Genomic DNA, 14075 nt, shown 5'->3' with positions numbered 1-14075 from the left:
CGGATTTCTTGGGGTCGACTTACCGGAAAAAATGTCTTTGTACACGATTTTATGTACTCTGGTTCAAAACTTATTTTTTCAAGATGGTGCCGGATTTCTGGGTAAAAATGAGGTCGTAATGTCAAAGTAATGTCAAATTTGAAATCCTTGTGGTCGACTTATCCAAAAAAGTGTCTTTGTACACGATTTTAGGTCCTCTGGTTCAAAACTCAATTTTTCAAGACTGGTGCTGGCCACCATCTTGGACTTCTGGGTGAAAATGATGCCGTAATGTCAAACTAATGTCAGAATCGGAATCCTTGTACTCGACATATCCGAAAAAGTGTCTTTGTGCATGATTGTAGGTGCTCTGGTTCAAAACTTACAATTTCAAAATGGTGGCGGCGGCCATTTTGGATTTTGGCCTCTAGCGAAAAATGCCGGGATTTTCGCGAGGGACATGGGGGCTATTTTTTTCCTAAATGGTCCATAGAAGTCGAATCAATCGACAAACCTTACTAGCCAGAGTGTTTTGACCTAACTACTATCAATAGACATGATAGAAGTACATCAAGTACATCATACAGCTCAACTTACCGTACTTTTCCTAACCAGACAGTCCATGCCAAAATTGTTACTACACCTTTACATTTCATCGAATCTCTTTTTGATGTCTGTCATTTTGAACATCACACTTGAAAGATGTATGCTATGTAGAAACTTTATTTTGCAATTTCATAATTTGCATATTATTAGCATATTTGCAAGAAAAAACATGAAAATCAATAAATACCTATATTTTTCACAATTTCAATATTTTATTAGAAATTAAGCATGTAGGCCGTTTGTTATGACTTGATGAATGAAGCTGTTAAAAACAGATCTTGATATTTTTGCTTATTTTTCCTTTTTTGCCCCAAAATGTGTAAAAATCAACATTTTTGGATGACCTATATTTTCTTTGAATATTTATCAAATTTCTTAATTTAGGTATAATACAGTGCAGAAAAAGATGTCAAAAAATCTGTTAAACAGATTTCCAATAAATTGTTCCATTTTCCATTTTGGGTTAAATACTCAATTTTCATGCGCGGGATATTTGAAACATAAAATGAAAACATGTCCATTGCACATTTTCCTCGAGATGTACTATAATATCAAGGTTACGGATATATTATAATCCCTTCTTATCTTCACTGATCCATCAGATACCTATTGTTATGAACTGGGCTTCTAATGGTCTGTCAAGTATCTATAGTTATTTTCATGACTGTGTCAACTCAAAAATCATGCAAGGTCGAATGTAGGAAAAGCATGATCAGTTGAGCTGTATAACATAATAAAGATCTTTGATGGCCCTCTCATCTCTAGCTGATCACATACATTTTAAATAGCCTTGCGTATCTTTAAAGATGCCGAAATCATAGATGATGCTTCAATAAAAATTCCTTTAAAAGGAATAGGGCGGGCAAATGAAAAATTGTCAAGAGAAATGAAAGAATGAGTAAGTCAAGTTCACAATTAAAAACAGGGAAAATTTGACACAACATCGATTTCCAATGGGGGAATAACACAAAACGTATAAACAAAGTTAAAAGAGTTTTTAACTTTATACGTTTATACGTTTGTTATTGGGGGGGGGGTACTCAGTACAAATGACCATACGGGCACGTACCGCAAACATGGGTAGCATTTTCAGCCTTTTGGTATATCAACTTATATGACCCCTTTTTCAAAGCCTATTTTGGTATATGAATGGGTCCTTTTTTTGAAAATAGCCCAATTTTTCCTTAATCTAGCCAAAATTTGCCAAATTTTCCCAAAATTGTGTGAAAATTTGTAAAAAGTAAGACAATTTGGGTTAAATTCGGCCGAAAATTTTGACTTTTGGTATATCAATGGGTCCAAATTTCTTGAAAAATTGGTATATTTATGGGTCCACTTTCAAATTCTCAGCGGCACGTCCCTACCAAAACCAAACTTGAGTACCCCCCCCCCCGGATTCCCCCATTGGAGGTTGTGTCATATTTTCCCTGATTTCAATCTTATCTATTGCTTATCCTTTGTTCTCTGCTGGTCAGTTGGAACAGATTTTCCCTGTTTTTATATTAACCCTTCACATCATAACAGAAGACGTTTTATGTTAACATTTTATATAAAACATTGTTATAAAACTTTAACTGTAGATAATAGTTATTTTTTATTTAAAACATTTTCGTAATCATACCTAGAGTTTTTTTTTAGTCATCAGATAGAAAGACTTCTGCTCATCTTCTCTGGTGAGACAACAGGCCTGGGGTATCTTTCCATATCAAAGTTTAAAAATCTGTCATATCAATTTCCTCAATATGTTGTTTTGATACAACTTATGAAGAGAAAAGTTTGATTTTACAATATTTCAATATTATTTTTTAACTTTGTAACTTTATTATGATTAACATAACTGTATTTCAAAGCGTCAAACTATATCATTATTTTGTCCCAACAAAAATAATCCAGGGAATAAAATATTCATTCATATGTTTATTTATTTTATTTAACCTGGGCCATTTCTACTGGTGCACATGCATTCTAATAATTTGTCTATAATACCTTATACAAGCATCAGCAAGATTTGAAAAGTAAATAGCCTATGTACACACTGAACACAATGCACATACAAGCTGTATTGAAGTACATGCCGAAGCTGTCACTATATAAAATGATATATATGACCTTCACGATGCTATTAATTTAGCCCAAAGATTAGGAAAACTAGCAAAACTGGTAAACTGGCACTGTTCAAATAAAAACATCTGCAAATCTTGCTGCAATTTCCAAATAGTATTTCTATTACTTAAATAATTATTTTTGTTATTTCTTTTAATACAAACACATTACTGCCTGTGACGACTTTATCGTATTACTTATACATATCAAAATCAAGTAATAATTACAAAACTCGCCGTAAACTATCACCTCTGTGGGTGTTTGGGATATAACCGGCACAAATATTTTCTCAACACTGCGGCATGTGAAAAAGTAGGTCAATAGTCAGAGAATACAGGGCGGGTGCGGCACGCCGCACCCGCCCAAAAAGATTAAATCAATTTGTATACTTGTCGGTGGATATTTTGGACTTTTGACCCATTGATTTAAGGGTAACAGATAACCTGTATAGGTCTTGATAATAGGCAAAACTATATCAAAAAGTCAGATTTTGTGTTTTCATCCCCAAATTTGTAATGCATTCGAATATATTTATTTTGCCAAAAGTGAAACCACCATAAGGCGACGAAGTAAAAACCCTGTTCTACGGGCGGACGGTCGCGCTTTTTTTTAAATGACCCAAAAAATCACCAAAATCTGTAAATATTTGCAATTTGGGAAAATCCAAAAAAAAAATTGTTCCTGAAATTGTCGGTATTCATTTGTACATGAAATATTTTTCCCAATTTGTTCAAAATCTGGGTCGGTCGGGCCCGTAGAACAGGGTTTTCTTTTTTGTCGCCTAAAGCTTGAAAATTTAAAATTTCAATTCGAAAAAGTACTAACCCCAAAACAATACGAATATTGTAAGATGTTTTTCGAGCCGATTGCACGTCTTATTGTAAAGTTATATTAGGCCTACGTTATGTCGACTCTAGGCCTACTCCCCATTCCAGAAAAATACAGAACTAATTTTTTTTTGGATTAAAAAATATTATCCTGCTTTGACAAATGAAACATTACTCGTTGACTGCCGATAAACGTCCCAATAAATCGGACTTAGTCACCGGTCAGTTCTCATGATAGATTTCCATGGCTAACGATGGTTAACTATGAAAACATGTTAAAGGACATCAAGAAAATTTTCTAAGTTATTTATTTTGAGCTCTTTCGAGTATCGACGAGTAATGGATATATTCTGTAGATTTAGGTTTTGTCTGTGACTGCTAATGTGAGGCCGTCGTAGGTCGTACGGGGCTCAAACTCGGTGGGTGGGTGTAGCTCTGTCCTGGCAAGAAGAAGTTTATGTTCGTTAAGTCATCCGACCCCGGCCCCCCACCTCCCAGGGTCATTTGAGGTCAAATGACTAAAGACTGTCATATGGGCATGAAACTAGGTCGTACGAGGCTCAAACTCGGTGGGTGGGTGTAGTTCTGTCCTGGCAAGAAGAAGTTTATGTTCGTTAAGTCATCCGACCCCGGGGCCCCTCCCAGGGGTCATTTGAGGTCAAATGACTAAAAACTGTCATATGGGCATGAAACTAGGTCGTACGGGGCTCAAACTCGGTGGGTGGGTGTAGTTCTGTCCTGGCAAGAAGATGCCTATGTTCGTTAAGTCATCCGACCACGGGGCCCCCTCCCAGGGGTCATTTGAGGTCAAATGACTAAAAACTGTCATATGGGCATGAAACTAGGTCGTACGGGCCTCAAACTCGGTGGGTGGGTAGAGTTCTGTGCTGGCAAGAAGATGTTTATGTTCGTTAAGTCATCTGACCACGGGGTCCCCTCCCAGGGGTCATCTAAGGTCAAATTACTAAAAAGTGTCGTATGGGCATGAAACTTGGTAGGTACAGTCAACATTTAAAGCAGCATTTTTTGAAGGTCATTTTGGGGTCATCCAAGGTCACCACGGGTCATCTGAGGTCAAATTAGTAAAAGCTCATATATGGGCATGAAACTTGGTAGGTACAGTCAACATTTAGAGTTATAAGTTTAGGTCATTTTGGGGTCATCCAATGTCACCCTGGGGTCATCTGAGGTCAAATTAGTAAAAATTGTCATATGGGCATGTCACCATCAGCCTGGTAATCGCGCCAAGCCGAGAACCGCCAAATATGGGTAACCGCCTAGTCTATTTTAAAACTGATGCATCAATGACTATGTTCATCATGTCATATAGAGGCCTTGCATGCGACGTATCATCCCGTAAATATGGCGGACTACTCAAATGCATTCAACAAAAGCATGATTGCAATCTACCGTGACAGTTCGTCTCACACACATAATCCTGCACTACGATCAAATAGGTTGATGACAACATTTGATTGAATGGACTGCACTCCGCCATAACTACGGTGAAGGACACCGGTTGAAAACCTTTGTTTGGAGCCAATCAATAATTTCATGCAGGGCCTCTATTCAGTATCGAAGTTACGTAATGTTACTATGTCAACGGGATCACGCGCTAGAGTAATGAACCACGATCGAAATGATCACCACATAAAGTATATGGCACTCGAAGGCATACCAAAGTAGCGTGATCCGGTAACCAAGAGAATTACGTAACCACTTCGATGCTGAATTGTATCATTCTCACATAGATATAGAAATACTAAATTCGTTCACTATCTATATTTTTACTTCTAGTAGAGCTCCAATCTAAGGGTTAAAGTTATGTTTAGGTTAGGTTAGGATTTTTTTAAAGTACCCAGTACAGTGAACCTTATGGTACAAATGCGCGCGAAATTTTTAGCATAGGCCTATTGAAACTAAACTGGTGAAATATGGGACAAAAGTGGAATAAATTCGCGCAAAGCGCTAAAAATGGCATTTTGTGGCTATAAAATGGCCAAATATGAGGTTAATTTCGACACAAACCAATACACAGGCGTCAATATTGGGGGGTGATTATATTGACCATCCCCCTGGCAAAATATTGTGGCATTTATCCCCCGATCTACGCCTATGTAATTTAGAGCCCTGTGACTCCATCGGTCTCCCTCTCCTCTCTCTCCTTCCCCCCCCCTCCTTCCTTTTTTCTTCCTCCCTTGGCGGAAACTCTAATAGGCACAAAGGACCAATATGCGATACGTAATCTATTTCCTCTTCTTTCTATATCTAACCTCCTTGGGCCTGCATATTAGTACTGATATATCATACGCTGGCGAAATTACGTAATTAATCGGATTAATTAACATACTGAGCAATAGGTGAAAACAATTTTGACAAAAGGAGTTGTCCTTGTCAATTTGTAGACATGTACTTTTGATTATTTACATAGCTTCTTCTCCAATCACTGTGTAAAAACATCCATCCAAAAATCTGATTGCTATTATTATATGGATGAATGGACATATCACAAAAGGATTGCTTATCTCAATAGGGCATGTACTTAAGCATTTTTTTTAACTGACCGGCGTTATTGGGCGTTTTATCGGAGGTCACCGAGTAATGCCGAAGATCAAAATCGATTTTATGTATTGTGTATGTATCATAGGACGCTCGTATTAATTGTCTCTATGCGCTTGAGAATTCAACAATATAAATAATGGTAGCTCTATTATAATACACATTAATGTTTTAAGCAGATAAAATTCCAAAATATAATACGTTTTCTGCCTTTGCTTGTCACGTGGTAGGCCTATGTTGAAGTTGCGATTATATTTTTAAATAAGTTTCAGATGAATAACAAGAAGACAAGTGGCCTAGTGGTCTAAGGCGCTAGGCTCACAGAGTACTAAGCGTTGCGCCGTGAGTTCGAACCCCGCCTCTGCCAAACTTTAAAAAGAAGTAAATTAAAATTTGAATTTTTTAATTTCATATTTGGGAAATGTGACTGGGAGAATTTATGTATGGTGTGGAGTGGTGTGATAGGGCATGTACTTTAACTGGCCGGCGCGGTCCGGTGACTAAGTCTTTATTGGGCGTTTTATCGGCAGTCAACGAGTAATGCATAGCTAAATCCTAATCTTTTAGTTAGTCCTAACTGGCAATGAAAGTAAAATTTCAATATTTGGTCAATTTATTGGAAAAAACTAAGGACCAAAAGCATGCATTTTAAGGGTGTTTTTCGACCTTTTTCGTATTCTGTGACAATCAGGCCCAAAGACTTGAACAAGACTAATTTCAAGTTGTGCATTCTAATTTTTGGATAACACATTTTCCAATCTTTTTCATAACCAATTAGCAACACTAAGGTATAATGTTAAAATTATGAGCTAACTCTTAGCCTATACTCAAGATTTTGAATGCTTAGACTGGTGCCAAGTCTTACAATTTTGTCACTGCATTGTAAGAAAACATGCATGTTTTTGGACCATTTTACCTCAAATTGCAAACATGTTAAAATTAGAATTTTATTGCCAGTTAGGACTAACTAAAGGATTAGGATTTAGCTATTTTTCATTTGGCAAAGCAGGATAATATTTTTTTAATTCCAAAAAATTAGTGCTGTTTTTTTCTGGAATAATTTTTCACACATTTTAACTTGTAAATGGAACTTTTTTTTAAAATTCTAATTTGTTTTAATTTAAAAAAGTCTAGGGTTGGGCCTTTTTTAGGATCGGTCGGGTTACGTCAATCAAACAGTTTTTTAGGTCTTACGAAAACGTTTTAGAATAACTCCCGGAGGGGGTTCTCCCTGGTTGAAGGTATACGGGGATGTGCCACGGTTTTGGGGTACCTTGTCAGCAATTTTGGTATATCGATGGGTGGGTTTTCAGTGGAGACCAATGCCCCCAATTGGGCGCATTTTGGGAAAAGTGCCCCTAAAAGCGCCCAATTAGGGCAAATTTTGGTGCTTTTTGGGTGTTTTTTGTGAAAAATTGGTATACTGATGGGTGGCAAAAACAGCAAAAAGTAGAAAGTCAGCATCCGAAAGTATGCGTGACACATCCCCGTAATTTTTTTTTCGAAGACCCCCCGGGGAATAACTATCACCAATAAATTACCCGACAACATGTTAAAACAATATTGTATATAAAACATTTTCTGCCGTATCCGATGTTTTGTCAACTTTAATGACTTTCAATAAACATGTAAAACTTTGTAGGCTACATACATGTATGTAGCCTACAAAGTTTTCTGAAACCGTAATGCTATGAAGCGTCATAGATTTACCATCAATACATTTCCCTTGGCAATTTTTCATTTGCTCACTTTATTTCTTTTAAAGGAATTTTTATTGAATATTAAAACGTTTTATACCCTAATAATACCCTTTTCATAACCCGACATTTAAACATTTTATGTAAACGTTTTGTGTTCGCTGGGATTATATTTTTTATAGATTTTGTTGGCGGAATAACTGCACGATATTAAATTTAATATAAAATTTACGCTATTTCTTTACAGTGTCAATGGAAATAAAGCGGATTTATGCGGCCTGAACGACATCGAGTGGAAAAAAGGGTACTCTCTTAAATTGCCCGATTGAATATTCAATCAAAAAGATTGAATTTTCAATCTCACCGTCCCGAACTAGGGACAAATCGTTTTCGACTGTATATTCAGTCGGGTGATTTGAATTTTTCAAACTTTTTTTTCAATCAAAAGGAGTGATTCTCAATCTTTTACAATCTTTTAGTGATTAAAGTTTGGGGCAAATCTTTTTCGATTAAATTTTCAGTAAAAGGATTGATTTCCATTGTTTTTCAATCTTTTACCGTCACAAATTAGGGACAAGTCATTTCCAGTTGAAAAAAGGATTGAAAATGTTCACTCTAAAACAGTTTGAAATCTCATTCCAAAAAATTATGCAACACATGTCATTTGGCAGTACATTAGGACATGTATTTTGAGGAGTAACCGGTAACACTTGATTATATAGTGAAATCAGTCTACAAAGAGAGTGAAAACAAAAAACATTTTTCAATCTAATTAGATTGATTCCTATCATCAATCGTTAAAAGATTGTCATAATATTTCAATCGGCCAATTTAAGAGAGTAGAAAATACGGCTGTAAGTTGTTCATCATTGTGAGAAGAGGACACTCAGACAATCTTTGGATTTGATATGTTTTAAGGGGGAAAGCAGGATCACTCAAAGTTGGACATTTTAGACATGGTTTTGTATTGTATCTTTAAGATATGGGTCAAAAAGGATCAAAATTAATTTTTTTTTCAAGTTTGACCAAAATTTTGGATATTTTAAGGTATAGGCCAGGGCCTATTTTTAAAAGGAAGAAAAGATTCAAAAAATTGAGAAAACCCGTTACTAGTTTTGTGTCCGTCTTGAACACAAGACAAGAATGCAATTTTCGTCAATTTGGATATTTATCAAATTTGTCGCTTTTCTCAAAAACTGCTCATTTCTGCAGCAATCTGCCTTGCTTGTTGGATTCCTTGCATCATTTCCTTTATGTACTTATCATCATTACTTTTCGAAGATACAATGTAAAACAGTGTTTTAAATTTCCCATTTTTAATGATCCTGCGTGCCACCTTAACGTATTTCTCAAAAATCACAACATTTGGGGAAATTTGCTAAATGCATAATATGGGAAGTGTTTCCAGAATTTCACCATTTGCAATTAATTTGCTGTCAGGCCTTTTCGGTCAAATTGTAGGTCTAGAACCTGTAGAACGATTAAACAGAACGATACTGGAAATTCAGCTTTAAATTTGAAACTTCAAAATTATTATATTACATTACATTGCACTGTATTGCATTACATTAATTTGTTGTTGGTAGTGGCGTAGCGTCATAGGGGTACGGGGGGCACGTTCCCCCAATCGATCTGAAATTTTTAAAAATCCCATAGGAAAAGTGCCGAAAAACGGATTGTGCCCCCAATCAGACCCGGTGCCCCCAATCATGGTCAGTGCCCCCCCCCCCCCATGTGATGACCCACGCTATGCCACTGGAAAATGGGCTATTGCAATTGAAATCCGCCTCATATGGAAGAATGCAGGGGCGTAGCCAGCCCTCTTTGCCAGGGTGGGCAAGGCTCCAAAAATTTCCCCCAAATAAATAAATAGAGCGAAGCGAGCATAACGAGTGCAGCGACCACTGGCGTGGGGTCCAGGGGCCCGCTTTAGGGCCCCTGGTGGGTGTCCCAGGGGCGAAGGCCCCGGAAGCTCATGGGTTTGGGGCATGTTTATACCATGAGGGGAAGCCTCATTGCATACATTTGTAACGTTTTTATGTGAAAAGTTTGCCATGTAAAAAATGTAAAGTTTTGATTTTAGAAATATCTGAAAGGGCCCGGAAGCTCATAGACTATGCCATAGTCGATTTTTGATAAATAAAAATGTTATTAGTCATGATGAACGCATTCAGTTGAACTCGAAATTATACTGATATTTAGTAGGCCTACATCAAAATACTAGTATAAAGTGGTTATGAAAAAGTTTAGGCTATATAATTATATTTGTGACAGCAAAAGTAAAGTATAGGCCCTACGTAGGCTTATATTATTGAATGCAACATATCATAATGGCATAATTATAATGACACTTCAATACTGAACAATTCTAATTTTAGAATCTGCCAGTTTATTATCCGAAAAACCGACTATGGACTTTCACTTTTAAGCAGAACTTTTACCCCGGACTCACACACTGTCAATCATACTTGTTTATCAATAAAATCTAACCACAAGACTAAGCATGGTGGTACAATACGCGCTAGATGCATACGTTCATCCACCAGCACAAAAGCGCCGCATTCCCTAGATAGTTGTGTACCATGTATAGTTATAATGGTACCAGTACGCGTCGGGAGGATTTAAACAATAACGAGATCTGGGCGACCAATCACAAGCCAGATTCATTTTTAAAGATGCATTACATCATCACCAATTTTAGTTAGGCCAGAAATTGGCCTAACTCTCAAGGCAAAGTCAGTAGTCCACTTGGGAAGCTAACAAACAGAGGGCGTACGGTGACTGAAAAGATCAGTTGTGAAAATCTATCAATTGTGCACACATTAATTAAATCAGAGTTTTAAGCTTAAATGTAATAGCCAGAGTAGTGCACAATTGGCAAGTGGACTACGGAGAAGTCTAGGAAGCTCATTGATTTTGGGCATTTTTATACCATGAGGAGAAGCATCCTTGCATACATTTGTAACGTTATTATGTGAAAATTTTGCCATGTAAAAATGTAAAGTTTTGATTCTAAAATTATCTGAAAGGAAACAAAAATGAATTTACAAAGTAAGAACAATACAATAAAACAATACTGATATTCTTGAGTTGATTTAACAAGTTGTTACATTCACTATTAGTACTTACATTCACTAAAATTATTTCCCCCTTCTCCCCTTCGTTCTTCTTTACATTCTTCAATTTCTTCCCCTTTCTCTCATTCCTTCCTCCTTCCATTAAATTACTTTCCAATCACTTCCCCTTCTGTTCCTTAAGTTTCCATTCTTTCTCTTTCCATCTTCTTCATATTCTTCAGTTTCTTCCCCTTTCTCTCATTCCTTCCCCCTTCCATTACACTCACTTAAATTATTTCCCCTCAAATCACTTTCCGTTCCCTTCCTTAAATTCTCTGTTCTTTTTTCTTTCTTTTTTTCAATTTCTTCCCCTTTCATACACTCCTTCCCCCTGTGCATGAATTGCTTCCCCACAAGAAACATGCAAGTTGTTGTTTTTTTTTTTTTTTTCCTCTTTTGTTCCCCTTTCCCTTTTCCTTCCCCATAGACCCTCTTAGGCTTCCCTTTTGTTTTGTTTTTCATGTCCCTCTTTTTTTTATTTATTCAGGTTTCTTCTCTGTTGCTTTTCCTTCCCTCTTGACCCTTTCTTTTCCCATTCCCTCTTCCTTTTCTCTTCTTTCCTTTCCTCTTCTTTCTTTTTTTTTCCTTTCTTTTCCTTCTTTTCCCTTCTTTCCTTTCTTTTCCTTCTTTCTCTTTTCTTCCCCTTTCCTTTCTCTTTTTCCCTTCTCGCTCCAAAATTTCCCCCAGATTTTTCCAGGGTGGGCGAGCCGCCCACCCTGCCCACCCCTAGCTACGCCACTGGAAGAATGACATTAATCTCACACACGTACAGGGGTGTAGATTTTAAATAAAGCCACCCATTCAGGTAACCCCATTGCAATTTCCACGGACTCTCTGTGTGGAAGATTAAGGTCATGTCATCCATAGCCGGCATGGATATCATGAATAGCAAGAACCGTTTTTTAAGCAATAAAGCCAAATAAAAAAGCTTTTCTTCCTTCACAAAAGTCATGTTGGTTGAAAATATTTCTTTATGGTATGCAGATTATTTCCAACCAACATGTTATTACATGACTGAGTCTTGTGTTTTATTTGAGTCCCGTGTCTTTTCTTTCCAATTCATGACGCAATTTGCACATTCATGAGGTGACGTCATTTAATTTAATTTGCATATTCATGAAGTGACTTCATTTAATTTGCATATTCATAAGATGATGTCATTGATTTGCATATTCATGAGGTGACGTCACTTACATTGAATATCCATGAGGTGACGTCATTTAAATTGAATATTCATGAGGTGACTTCATTTAATTTGAATTTTCATGAGATGACGTCACTTAAATTGAAAATCCATGAAGTGACGTCATTTAATTTGCATATTCATGAGGTGACGTCACTTAATTTGAATATTCATGAGATGACGTCACTTAAATTGAATATTCATGAGATGACGTCACTTAAATTGAATATTCATGAGGTGACGTCACTAATTTGAATATTCACGAGGTGACGTCACTTAATTTGAATATTCATGAGGTGACGTCACTTAATTTGAATATTCATGAGGTGACGTCACTTAATTTGAATATTCATGACGTCACTTAATTTGAATATTCATGACGTCACTTAATTTGAATATTCATGACGTCACTTAATTTGAATATTCATGACGTCACTTAATTTGAATATTCATGACGTCACTTAATTTGAATATTCATGACGTCACTTAATTTGAATATTCATGACGTCACTTAAATTGAATATTCATGACGTCACTTAATTTGAATACTCATGACGTTACTTAATTTGAATATTCATGACGTCACTTAATTTGAATATTCATGACGTCACTTAATTGAATATTCATGAGGTGACGTCACTAATTTGAATATTCATGAGGTGACGTCACTTAATTTGAATATTCATGAGGTGACGTCACTTAATTTGAATATTCATGAGGTGACGTCACTTAATTTGAATATTCATGACGTCACTTAATTTGAATATTCATGACGTCATTTAAATTGAATATTCATGAGGTGACTTCATTTAATTTGCATATTCATGAGGTGACGTCATTTAATTTGCAAATTCATGAAGTGACGTCACTTAATTTGAATTTTCATGAGATGACGTCACTTAAATTGAATATCCATGAAGTGACGTCATTTAATTTGCATATTCATGAGGTGACGTCACTTAATTTGAATATTCATGAGATGACGTCACTTAAATTGAATATTCATGAGATGACGTCACTTAAATTGAATATTCATGAGGTGACGTCACTAATTTGAATATTCATGAGGTGACGTCACTTAATTTGAATATTCATGAGGTGACGTCACTTAATTTGAATATTCATGAGGTGACGTCACTTAATTTGAATATTCATGACGTCACTTAATTTGAATATTCATGACGTCACTTAATTTGAATATACATGACGTCACTTAATTTGAATATTCATGACATGACGTCACTTAATTTGCATATTCATGGTGTGACGTCACTTGAATTGAATATTCATGAGGTGACGTCACTTAAATTGAATATTCATGAGGTGACGTCATTTAATTTGCATATTCATGAGGTGACGTCACTTAATTTGAATTTTCACGAGATGACGTCACTTAATTTGCATATTCATGAGATGACGTCACTTAATTTGCATATTCATGAGGTGACGTCACTTGATTTGAATATTCATGAGGTGATGTCACTTGATTTGCATATTCATGAGGTGACGTCACTTAATTTGCATCTTCATGAGGTGACGTCATTTATTTACATCTTCATGAGGTGACGTCATTTATTTACATATTCATGAGGTGACGTCATTTATTTACATATTTATGAGATGACATTAGGCTAATGGAACTCGATTGTTAGTTTCCGATTGACCGCCCGCATCACATTTTCAATTTGACCAAAACTTTCATTATTTTGATCATAATCAGCAGTTTTTCTCAGTTTCAGTTTCAGTTTTATTTACCATATAAGTTTATCATATAAATCGAAACCAGAGAAGATGTAAAAGAAGGAGATAGATCCAGCTATCCTCAAACAAAATATGTGTGTTGCCGCTCATTCAAAAGCAATCACGCTATTTAGGTTTAACAATAAAATACAACAAAAGGGTTCGAACCCATGACGGGTGTGATACACACGTTGCTGCTTACTGGTTTTAGGGAAAGGTCAGTGTCTGTATACCATCAATACCATGCATACCATGCATGCAGATC

The sequence above is a fragment of the Amphiura filiformis genome, chromosome 11, assembly GCF_039555335.1.
Source record: "Amphiura filiformis chromosome 11, Afil_fr2py, whole genome shotgun sequence".
In the NCBI taxonomy this organism is placed as follows: Eukaryota; Metazoa; Echinodermata; class Ophiuroidea; order Amphilepidida; family Amphiuridae; genus Amphiura; species Amphiura filiformis.
Note: the sequence above shows the minus strand (reverse complement) of the source record.